The sequence below is a fragment of the Choristoneura fumiferana genome, chromosome 12 (genome assembly GCF_025370935.1).
Source record: "Choristoneura fumiferana chromosome 12, NRCan_CFum_1, whole genome shotgun sequence".
NCBI lineage: Eukaryota > Metazoa > Arthropoda > Insecta > Lepidoptera > Tortricidae > Choristoneura > Choristoneura fumiferana.
In genome coordinates this window covers 6,073,870-6,086,765 of record NC_133483.1, presented here as the reverse complement: position 1 = coordinate 6,086,765, position 12,896 = coordinate 6,073,870, and the positions used below count along the sequence as shown (strand labels likewise).

The 12,896-nt window shown below is 35.6% G+C and overlaps 1 protein-coding gene across 5 annotated transcripts in view; it reads right to left on the bottom strand.

The window, feature by feature from the left end:
* dnc (phosphodiesterase dunce) overlaps window positions 1–12,896 on the bottom strand; it is a 551,064-nt gene that overhangs the window by 413,133 nt on the left and 125,035 nt on the right. The window contains exon 1 of one of the 5 annotated variants that reach the window (XM_074095094.1): window positions 11,928–12,151. The exons of the other annotated variants lie outside the window; for them this stretch is intronic. The gene's annotated coding sequence lies outside the window, so the exon portion shown is untranslated. Of the gene's footprint in view, window positions 1–11,927; window positions 12,152–12,896 lie in introns of those variants that run through there. 5 annotated transcript variants of the gene reach the window in all.

The window sequence follows — 12,896 nt, the reverse complement described above, 5'->3', positions numbered from 1 at the left end:
ATAATAAATTCATATTCTAAAATATGGTTCTTCTTTAAACGTTGTATAAATGTTGAGTCTTCATTAAATTCGTATACTAAACTATGTTGTTCTTCTTTAAATTATACATCAGTCTTTTTTAACAAAGTAGTAAGACTTGGAAGTACCTACCAGATTTTATGACGATTTTTCTAGGACTTTTTCAATCATAATGGTGATTATGTCCATTTTACAACTAGGTGCTTTTCGGAAAATACATACCTACCTATTCTTTTACCTACATCGAAAAATACTTTTTGTGATCACGGCATGGAAAATAGTTATAAGTAGAAAACAATAAAACTACTAAGTATAAGATGCATGATATATTAAAACTACTAAGTACAAGATGCATGATATATTACTAAGTAAAAATAAAAACCGGCCAAGAGCGTGTCGGACATGCCCAAAATAGGGTTCCGTAGCCATTACGAAAAACTTAAGTAATGTTTTTCTAACGATTTCGTATATTTTACGGAATATTCCAAGTTTAGGTATATTTTATACCTAAGCTGCTATTTGCTCTTAAACTACTAATAATTCTCAAGAAAACTGAACCGTTATAGTTTTCCTTGTAAGTTTGATATACTTACTACCATCCTGAATTTTTTACAATTTTTCCACCCACCGGTTTGGATTTTAGAGGGGGGGACGCTCGATTTTAAAGAAAATTTGCACTTTAAAGTTGAATTATTTGGAAACAAATCACTGAATCGAAAAATGGTTCAAGTAACTCCCTAATGATTTTAAAAGACCTATCCAACGATATCCCACACTACAAGATTGGATGAGAAAAAAAAATCACCCCACTACGTCTATGGGAGGTACCTATTTTGAACATGAAACTACCGTGAGACTCACTCACATTAAATATAATGACCCGGATAACTCACGTCTTAAATCGAGTTTAGCTCGACATGTTTCGGGCTAATCCGTAGCCCCTTGTCGAGCTAAACTAGATTTAAGACGTGAGTTATCCGGGTCATTATATTTAATGGGAGGTACCTACCTACATTAAAAAAAATGTTTTTGAATTTTTTATTGTATCATTTTGTCGGCATAGTTTACATATACATATACTCGTGTAAAATTACAGCTTTCTAGCATTGATAGTCCCTGATCAAAGCCGCGGACGGACAGACAGACAGACAGACAGACATGGCGAAACTATAAGGGTTCCGTTGTTGCCAATTTGGCTACGGAACCCTAAAAAACCGTATAAACTATTTTTGCCACCGGCAGCTAACGTTGAATAATACAGCAACGTCGATCCGCAAAATTCATGAGCAGCGTCACCATTTTCATTGCATATTGGAATATCTGACTAAATTTAACGTAGCAGATACCAAATGATGACCTGCCATCCGTCCACATATACAATATTGTTTGTAACTTCTACGTTCTTATTGGTCCCTAATTCTATCGTTGAGTATACTCGTATCTTTTCAGTTTTTTATAATACCAGCTTTTGATCTAGAGTTCTGTATTTTTCCAGGAATAAAAAATAATCTGTGTCAATCAAAGATAGTGCTACTTTCTATTGCTTACTGAAAGAATTTGTTGATGCGTTTCAAAGTTTTATAAACAAACAGTCACCCAAAGTTAACCTATTTATTATATGTACATGGACCATGTTGCCCAAAATATTTTTTTTTGTATTTTATATCACTAGATGTGCCGTCAACTTCATCGGCGTGGACTTTGATCAACATTTGACACAAAAAACAGTTTCCTTCTGCTTGTTTATCGTCACACTATATCTGAAAAGGAATAAAAACCTTTCTAAAATCACCTTCCTACCTAAAGTGACCTCTTAAGAATAAACTGAAATGTAAAAGAGTAATTACAACATATAGTACCTAGTGCCAACCAGGCGTTTCCCATCAGATTAGGCACCGCCTCCTACGTGACATCGTCTTTTTATTACGCCTAGATTCTTTGATCCTGTCATAGTCACCCACGTTCTAGCTTTCACTACATTATTAATATTATCCTGTCATATAATAAGAGAAATTTCAACGACATAATAAATTTCCCATGACATAATTGCAGTGTGTAAAAGTGTTTCGTGCGTGTAAAATGTATCTAGAAATTCCGGCGTCTGCGACATTTACGAGTGTTTTAAACCGTAAACTACCCACACGACGTTTTCCAGATAGGCACTCGACTGAATTCGGTTTTTTCAATTACTACCAGCGTGATGATTGCTTTGTAAAGTCAATTACAACGATATTGTTTCTTTCTTCGATGATCAAAATAGTGCCATGAGAGTTAAAGTGAATGATTACACACACAGCTACGATATGTAGTATAATGATTTTGACATTTTACTCTTTCATTTCATTCATTCTCCTTTTTGTGCAATAAGTTCCTTTTGTAGCTATGTGTGTAATCTTTCACTTCAACTCTCGTGGCACTATCTATAACATACACTTTTTCTACACAGACTTATATTTGTGCTGATTTTGGTCCAACATGTGATATGCAAGGATAGGAAGGTATAGACTGAAAATCTGTGCTGTTAGAAGGCACGTAGGTATATCTACTGTAGCATACTGCTGAATTCAGTTCCTTTTCGACATCATCAAATGTTTTTTTTGTTATTTCTGTATTAATTTAAAGAGCCAGTGTACTTTTTGAAGTCGAATAAAATTGTGTCAACATTGAGCAACTCAACGATAAATTCACAAAAATCTGAGATTATTTAAATTATCAACAATTATTTGGTAAATAAATTATGTATGTGGTATATTATGTGTTATGTATGTGGTTAAATAAAAGCAGAAAATAAAATAAAAATAGCATTACGTAGTTATACCTACATGTAATATATCTCTGATAATAAAATGTGTACCTACTAAAAAAATATATATAAATACACCTAACGGAAAAACCTTGTTACTACAATATAATAAAATACTAATGTCTTGTAGTCATTATACTGTGTGTTATTTCCTTATCATAATTCTGTGTACCTAAGTACGCATAAAATATACTGAGGGCCAGTTTTCATACAATTTCAAATGAAAAACAAACCGTTATTTTTATTTATTTATTTATTTACCCCGTTTCCGAACTGGAACGAGAAACATCATATTATTATAACTTTTTTCTTTACATCAACTAATCTACAAAATCTAATAGGTCCCTGTAACGTTCGAGTAAATACCCATTTAGCATCATGGGCATTTAGCATTTAGTATCAAAAATACACGCTGTATACTCGTAGTAAGGGATTACTACGAGTATACAGCGTGTATTTTTGATACTACCTCAAACTTTAAGTGTAGTTAGTGAAGGCCCTAATAATCACATCTTATTATGGTTTTGTAAAAAAAAAATACTTATTATTTTCCTTACAAAATTAATTGCACGCAATTTATGACTACGTGATACTGCTTTGTTTTTATTCAAAACGTCACACTTGCTGACGTGACAGCTGTCACAGAACGTTTCTCTCTCGTATCAAATTATTGTACGCATTACATTGCTGCTCGAAAATATTTCAAAAATTAATTACTTACGCTGTTTTTTTTTAATTCACTATTTGTTTTGATATCGGTTCGCAGCACTTAAATCTTCGTCTGGTTACAGTTTGAGGTAGTATCAAAAATACACGCTGTATACACGTGCTCTGATACCACGTTTCTGAAGAAAAATTTTTAGTGAGGTTCCTTGAATTGACAAATAAACGATATGGAACTTTTAAGGTCTTCCGGGAGGTTTTGGGCGCGTGCGTTTAATAGCTATTACGCCTTTGAGCTTATAATAAATGTAGAAACCAATGGGCCCTGATGGCCGGAACTCATTGTCTATGAATTCAAAGGGTTCATCTGCGTCCCTTATCACACCCTTGTTAGGACCTTTCGCCTGCTTTTTTCCCTCTGAACCCCTCTGCGATACAACTTTTTCAATATTCGACAATTACATTGTTAGAACTGATTCGAATGTTTCATTATAATTGAATTGCTTTTTCGCTATAGGTACATAAGTCGTTTTGTTAAATGACATGCAAAGCTATAATTCCCATTTGCTTCATATAATTGTAAAATTACTATAAGAGATTTCAAATTCTTGTAAACTGTTCAATTTTTCACATAAAAATAATAGTAATGACTCCGAGCATTTTAATGAGTTAAAAACCCAAAAACAAATGTTTTTGTTGACTGTCCTAGCATTGTCATCCAAACATATGTACCTATACCTGCTTACTGACATGTAAGCTACCTACATACAAAATTTCAAGTCAATTGGATCACTACACGTGAATGAAATTAGACTTGAAATATTGAACTCTACAAGTTTTATATAATGACCCGGATAACTCACGTCAACGTCACGTGTCACGTGTGTGTCACGTGTGCGCGTGTTGCAGCAGCCGCTGAGTCGCGTTGCTCCGAAGACGAAGGGCTACGGATTAGCCCAAAACATGTCGAGCTAAACTCGATTTAAGACGTGAGTTATCCGGGTCATTATATAAAATATGAGTGAGTCTCACGGTAGTTTCATACTCTACAAGTTTATAAAATATGTATACATTTTTTTTAGCATCGCCTATATAAATAAAAATGTCCAGAATCACAAAATAAATCCACATCCGTCCTCTTTTGCAGCAACACTAATGTATTCGAGTATTTTTTACATAGGAATCTTATCTGACTTCCAATAGTTACAATTCTATTTTTAAAATTCGACTTCTAAATTCCAATTCACAACTTTTAAGTTCCCGATCAGCTTTCAAGTCACGGTTTGGGTTTTTAGTCTGCTCGCGATCCCCCCGAACAGATGTCCTTGGTATTGGATGTTCAGCGATTTCTTGAACCTTGACGAGATTATCGGTGCCGTAACGTACATCTTGAACGAACTCTTACCCATCACATGCTGCTTTATCAATCATATCTGCATCAAATGCTGTTTTATTATTTTTGACATTTATAATATAATAACCTAACCTAACCTAGCTTAAAAAAACTACGGAACAAGGTAAAATTATTTTTTTATGTCTTTTCGTTTCAAGGTCATTACATTTTACAATTTATGATTATATTTAGCGACAAAAAAATTAACAATAAATGTAAAACGACACAGACGAGACACACTAAACTAAAAACGTCGTATAATTTAGCACGACTTTGACAAGGGTCATACGAGTAGGCGTTCGGATATTCTTTATCAAAATACATTTGTTTGATTCTGATTTATTACCTGGTTGGATCCCTTCTGATCAACTGAATTCCCGTGTACACTCGTCTAAATGAATCCGAACAAATAAATCTAACTTAGTAGGTACCAACCCCTCGTAAATATTCAACAGGCATGGAAACATTAAAGAAAAGGAGTATTAAATAAGAAAAGTTACCTTATGATTTGGATGGGGAACTTTTTATCACATCAGATCGCAAGATTCAGTTACGAGCAGACGAAAAAAAATTTAAGAGTGAAGTTTATGAGCTCGAGGTAGTCCTTTTGGTCGCGGAAAAATCTCAACGGGAAGATTTCAGACGTTGGCATGGCACACAGCTGGCAAGTTTCAAAGGGGAGATTTGAAGCGACCTGACACGTGTTTCGTGTTCGACACGATTCTCGAGTTCAACATGAGCGCGACACGTCGAGGTGCCCGGACGATTTACATCGTAACGCCCACGAGCCACATACCGAATGTCAGCCTGCTTTTGCGCAATCAAGGAATCCATTTAGCGGTTTTATAGCCCCGAAAAGTCTTTGCTCTTAGCCCGATTGACAGCTATATTACCTCGTTCATGTCTTTGAATTGGCTTTGAACTTGCAAGAAATCTTACATCGACAAGTTTTCAGCTGAGATAGACAAATCGCATACGATAAACCGCAGAGTTACGAAGCTGCAATGAATCTTGTGTTTTAGTTTAGTAAACATTGGTGTTCATGTGCTTTACTTATTATTTTTTCATATTCTGTTGCTGTCAGTTACTGCAGGCATGTCTCGGGTGGCCGTTCGTATAAATGAAGAGTTCGAATATCTTGCAAGTCTAATTTTAACCAACTCCCAATATACCGATTGACTTGAAAGACGTGTACATCTACCCTAGATTGGCTGACAGTCCATGTACGGTTATCACAAAATGCAGCCAGCAAAGAAAACTTACATTAAAGGTGAATTTGACTTGTTACGAGTATGTCTGTGTTTTTACTATGTAACAAAAAATATTTATTTTTTTGCTTCTCTCTATAAATTAATCAGACAATACGAAGTTAGGTACTCTATGGCACACCGGGCGATCCACCTTGAACCGAAAAGATGGTCCATGCTGATAATCCTTAGCTGACATCTGCAAAAGGCGCCCTAACGAGAGCCAAGAGCAAAGTACTGAAAGTGACTTGCCATTTCTAGGGTTCCGTACCTGAGAAGGAAAATCAAAAACCCTTATACGACCATTCAGTTGTCCGTATGACTATCTGTTATACCTATTTTCAGGTAGTTACGCGTGGAGGTATCAACTTGAAATTAATATGAAATAGGTATTAATAAGTATGTACATATATTTTGTACGCAGCAATGAAAATATACGTTTCATATCAAATCGACTTTATAATTTGTCCCAATGTTTTAAATGTTTCACTTTTATAATTACCAACAAACCAAGTTCAGACAAACATTCAATACAATTCAATAAAACAACACGAGGTTTCGAAATGTTTGCAACTCTGCAACCTACTCCAGACGGCTGGGAAATTGGAAAAAAAAGATGAAACTTTGTCCATTCAGGATAACATTGGAATCTAGAAACTCACAGAAGAAGGGGTTCTAAAAATTTTTTGTGAAGTCGTAATGATGATGATGATGAATAAAAGAATAAGATGAAGTCATAATTTTTGTTTATTTTGTAAGTAGATTAATACGTAATGTACTTACAAAATAACACATTACTAATACGTAATTCGCTACATGATATTAATTCAATTATTTCATCATCATCATCATCATCATCCCAGCCTATATACGTCCCACTGCTGGGCACAGGCCATTATTTATTTATTTAAATTTATTTAATAATTGTGTTTCGTGGACGCATCATGTGCAATCGCTCTTATTCCCTGTTTAAAAATATTCTACTCGTAGCTCCTGCTATGAAGTTCAAGCTTTTTCCATTCCAAATTTCATAAAATTTGGAGCAGTGCTTCAGTTGTGAAAAGTTGACTATTGTATATGATTAAAGGTCCATCACATTTAGATTGAAACTGTCGATTAAAAACTATAAAATAATGTACAAAATATTTCTTGAATTAACAATATTATAAACGTTCCGTTTCTTGCAGAATGTTGTTTACCTCTGCCTCTTTAGGTATTTTATAGGAACACGTTTTTAGCAAAATAGGATAAGTTTTTTTATTGTTTTTAAATTATGATATGAAAAATAGCAAAGTTAATCTCACTAATATTAATATAAATGCGAAAGTTTGTAAGTCTGTATGTGTGTTTGTTACCTAGCTCTTCACGTCTTATCCGTTGAACCGGTTTAGATGAAATTCGGTATACAGATAGTACAAGTCCCGGAGAAGTACATAGAATAGATCTCTTGTCCGGGTTAGCGGTTAGTTCCAATGGAATGCCAAAAGTTTCTCGATGAGGGCTACGGCATAGATGTCGCTAGCGTCACTGCTTAAGTGGCTAAATAAGAATCGAAAACAAGCTGAGATATGTGGTGCATAGGAGAAATTCGTGTCTGTGCCGTTGACCAACAGTGGTGTAGCGGTATAGCACGCGGTACGGAATACCGAGGACCTGGGTTCGATTCCCAGTGTTGGTCTTATTTTTCTGGTTTTTCTGTGCATCTATATTTCAGTTTGTCTTTTCAATTTAGGTTTTACGGGATGACTGTAAAAGTAAAAATTTGGAATTGAAATAAAAAATACAAAAAGATTCCAAAAAAAACAATCTTACATAGAATAGTTTTTATCACAGAAAATTGCATAGTTCCCGCGGCATAGCAACAAACGATTTCTACGTGAACGGAGTCGCGGCCAACAGCTAGTTAATGAATAAATGAAACTAACATTTATGTCTCTTCGATATAATAATTAGAATTAACTTTGGACCTATTTTCCTTCTGTTCAATCCTTTATTGAACAGACTGTAGTTTCAAAGTATGCACATTGTTTTATAATCCACCTTGGAGCAGGTGCTGGGCGGAAAGTAATTGTCAGCAAAAAGTTGGACTTTAACTTTTACTGCAAATTTAATCATCTAAATTCGTTTTAAGTATTAAAACGTTTTATGTTTTATGCATTGTTCAGACTAACGTACGACTTCACTAAATACCATGCCCGCAAAAAATTGCTGGCTGAACCATTAAATTTGGCGTTTGAATAAAAAATTCGGGGTTTCTTAAATTCCCATGGGAATCCTTAGGGATTCCCTAAACTTAAACGTGGTCCGTGGGGACCCGAAACTAAAACACTTTAAATTAAAAAAAAAAGAAGCTTGTGAGTTCCACAGGTGACCATAGGACTCATTCCTCGGTCAACACATTGGCATTGCAACAATTACAACGCGGAAACGCAGCCAGCCTTATGGGCAATTGGGCACCCTGCCCAATAGTAGCGAATTAGGTGATATTTGGTAATCGACACCTGCAAGGAATATTATGGTAACTCACTTTTTGACAATTTTGAGTTTCAATCATGATTTTGCAAGAAATAAAATTATCTTCTTTTAGCTGTTATCCTTGTATTTCCTCTCTTTCAAAAACATTGTAAATAAGGGTGCACTGGGGTGAGTAAAATAGCAACTTTAGTTACGCCATAATCCTTCAAACTACCTTTGTCGCAATGGCATGAAAAAAATTGTTTTACTATTTACATTTTTATTCCTCGACATAACTCCTTATTATTGTATGTTGTATTTATTAAATTATTTGTTTAAAATAAAAAAAATAAACAGTGGTCTTTATCAAGGTCAAACTAAGAGCAACACGGGCTTCCTATGGTTCCGGCTATGTTTGCTCGGGTGGAATCTTAAAACTCAAATTTGAAGTGGATATCTTCAACCGACTGAGCTGAAATTTTACACGCATGTATAAATCCGATGACAATGCAATATTATTATGACATGGATTTGGTCTCATGATAAAGCTAGCGGGTAACCATAGGAACTCTTTGATAAACAACACGACCGCATCGAGTTTGGACTCGTTTGATTCGTCTTGAGGAGTACTTTGGCAACCAGGGGCATAAAGTACAGTCAGCAAAAAAACTTTATATTAGAAAAAAAATAAGAAAAACTTTTACTAAACTGTTTACGGAACCCTTCATGTACGAGTCTGACTCGTACTTGACCAATTTCTTTATTATTTAAATCAGCAGAATTTGTACTTATTCAAACAAAAGAGACTAGAATGCAGTATTTTTTTTTAGTTTCCGCAGACGAGGGGTTGACTTAGTGTGTACACATTTAAAAAAGAAGGGCGAACAGACTAAAAAAAGAAGAGGTCATAGTTTCCAGGACCCTCGCCGCATTATCTCTCCGCACATTAAGGTACCTATTTGGGCGAAGTAAGACCCTATAGGCTAAAAAATAAACCCTAGTTACGTAATTCACTCTACTGGTTAATATCCTCCTTTGGCAATGATAGCTATTTACCTACTATGAAATAGTATGAAACATTTACATGTTTTTACCTAAGCAAAGAAACATTGTTTCGAATGTAATACCGGACGGCAAAAGGCTCGTCAGTTGCTCGAATTATACTCCGCAAAAAATCGTCACCTACTTCTTGCAACGGCGTGAACATGTGACTTATGGCTTTTGTGTACACTATTGACAGTGAACAGTTGGACATTTATGGTCATGTTAAAAACAAAAACTATTTGACATGACCGATTTGTTTACGAGTACGAATGAAATGAAGATAAAGGAACACAGGGAATATTTCACAACATAACTGTTAAAATATAAACAACAACAAATGTACTTTCTGTCAGCAATTATCGAAAATATAAGGCAATGTAAGTAGGTATTCTACTAGCAGTTTTATGTGCTAGTTAGCGGTGACTAAACTGATTTGATCTTGCACATCTTATAAGGCAATTTTATCAATGTAATGTTAAGACACCAACAGTAATAACTAATTTGCATTGCTTTGAAAACAAAAAGAGGATATAGTATGACTACTCTAATGAAAAATAAAAATAAGAGCTATGGGTAATCGTTTTCGTTTTTCCATTTCGTGTCTAAGTGAGTTTGCATTTCATTACCGCGTTCGCCAATTTTCACGTTTTCGCGGAGCTAAAAAGTTACAATGAAAACCATCAAATGTTTTGTTGTTTTTCAGGGAATATTAATCTGAGTCGGTAATATATTTGTGAGCTATCGTTCCAAAATGAGTAAAACATATTTTCGTACCCTGTCCTGCACAATTCGAATGTATCACTCCTTCTTCCTACGTTTTATGAAATTATTAAATAACATCACGTTTAGGTACCCAATCTCGATCCGAAAATATCTGCTTCAGAACCCACGGATACATCGGATATTGACTAAAATAGGCTATCTAAAACACGGATTACATCGGAAACAACATTTAATTTCCGATAGAAACAGACTTTCTTATAAAACCAACATAGATCATAGAAATGCCAATCAAATACGCAAGTTCTGTAGAAAATGACAATATTATTATACCATGTCCATAGAGATAAAAAATTTTGTTTAGAAGCACGGCTCTGCGTAGTTCCGTTTGTTGTTATACATTATACCTAGGTACCGAACTGATAGTGAAGCGCGCGTAGATTACACATTTTACATCCGCTCAATCGATAGCAAATTACATAATGTAACAATTAAAATGGTCAGTTTCATCACGAAGAATCATTATTAACCATGGTTAAGTTCTTTACCATATTCATTTAGGTCATAAGTATTAAAGCGATCGTAAATAGATGCGTATATCAACGTAAAACGAGATTCACAAGTCTGCAGTATTGGAGTGGTTGGGCATTTCAAACAATACTGCCGTTTTATTTCGTCTTACTTAATGAATCCACGAATTGATGAATTTCAGGGCAAAGTTCACGCTCATTTTATTGTAAATTTAATGACTCATAATTAAGTTTTGTCGTATTTTAATAGAAAATGCGAGACAAAAGCAACCGTGATAGCCCATTGGTCAGTAGGTATTAGAAAAGCATTAATTTTCAATGTTTGGTTTTTCTGCCGTGAAAAAGTTCACAGTGGTGACTGATTTGCATTCTGTTGCTAAATTATTAAAGAAATATTTTGTGACCTCCTGTATTTTAAGTTTTTTGTAGACTCTCAGAAGATTTAAATAATAGTTCAACGACCATTGAGGTTGTTGACCAACATAACGTAGGTAGGTCACCGACAACGTATTCTGACACATATAATATGTACTTAATATACGAATATAATTCGCAATAGGAATGGACAGAGTGATTGACTCTTGTTTAAATTTTATTACGCAGTTAATGAGACGCCCATTTTTATTTTTAAATTCACTTTTGCATACAAATGGCATCATTAAAATAGTTTATTAGCATAAGTTTCTAATGTGGTGCGAGACTTACCGTCAAGGTCAATATGGGTTCCAATCCGTAAACAAAAAACCGGATTGAAGACCGCACATTGAAATTTAATTATGTATGAATATTAAATCAGTAGTTGTGGACGGCTACTGGCACCGCCACAGAGCGATGCATGCGTTGCGATCGTCAGCTATTTCCTGTTTAAGTAAGAAGAAGCAAACGAACCGCGTCCGACGCAAGCACAACATACACACACCACGCGGTAATTACTATTGGGATCGCAGACAGTGAAGGAAACACAAAAAAATAATATAACTCCATTGTCAAGGTTAAGCGTTTAAACAACACATTACATTCACGTTTTTACCTATTCAAAACACGGCATAACTTACTTTAGCAAACTTCACTCAAAATAAAAATTGCCACCGGATAACTGGTATCCTAGAACGCCGCGCACTATGTGTGCTATTTGGCGGTACTAATTGCTGATCGGGCGTTATCGGGTAAGCAATTTATGGAGGTAGTTGACATTTCGTAGGCATGTGCCTGCTACGTTGAGCGGAGGCGCCCGGCCGCGGCAGGCTGCTCGCTCACTCGCGGTTGGGAGAGGACTGGTGCGTGCCTCGGAGTCGCGGCAGCAGCGCCGACGGCGACCGCGACCCGCGTGGCCCGTCCCTAATAACCCTGGATCATCCACTGCGTTAACACCATATCGCGTTAATATCATCCTGCCACTGACATTTATTTGGTTTGTCGCCTGACGTCACAGCTTACCGACGCAACCTTTACACCCTAAACTTTTAGCGCCCTTGACTATGAAATTGCGTGCGAAAATTTATGCCTACACCCTATATTGATACCTACCGAAACGTGATTAGGTCAATTGTAGGTACCTATTCAATGTTCGAGAGTCAAATCGAAATGGGAACAAAAACTTCGTTTGCAGTAGATTGCGGATGTTAAATGTATTGTTTTAGAAGTGGCGGTGCTGATAAAGCGTTTGATGTTAAAAGTGTGAAACAAACTGTATTACTGCTGATGATTGGCAGTCGGACGGGCTCACCGGAGCACACCGGAGTGTGTCATGGTAATTAGCCCGTGTCTACGTCACAATAAATGATAACGCACATTTCCTCTTAAGCACTGGCGGGCTTGGCGGCATATTATGCCTAATTAAAATTATAACAATTAAACTAGATAAGTATGAAAATATGAAACAATAAATTTTTCGTCAATAGGCACCTATGTAAAACGATATCTACAAGGGTGTTCCCTGTAGCAGGAAACGATAAATAAAAAATATTATAGGTATTTTACCTTATCAGTAAACACACCTAAGTAGTTATAATTTAACTAATTTT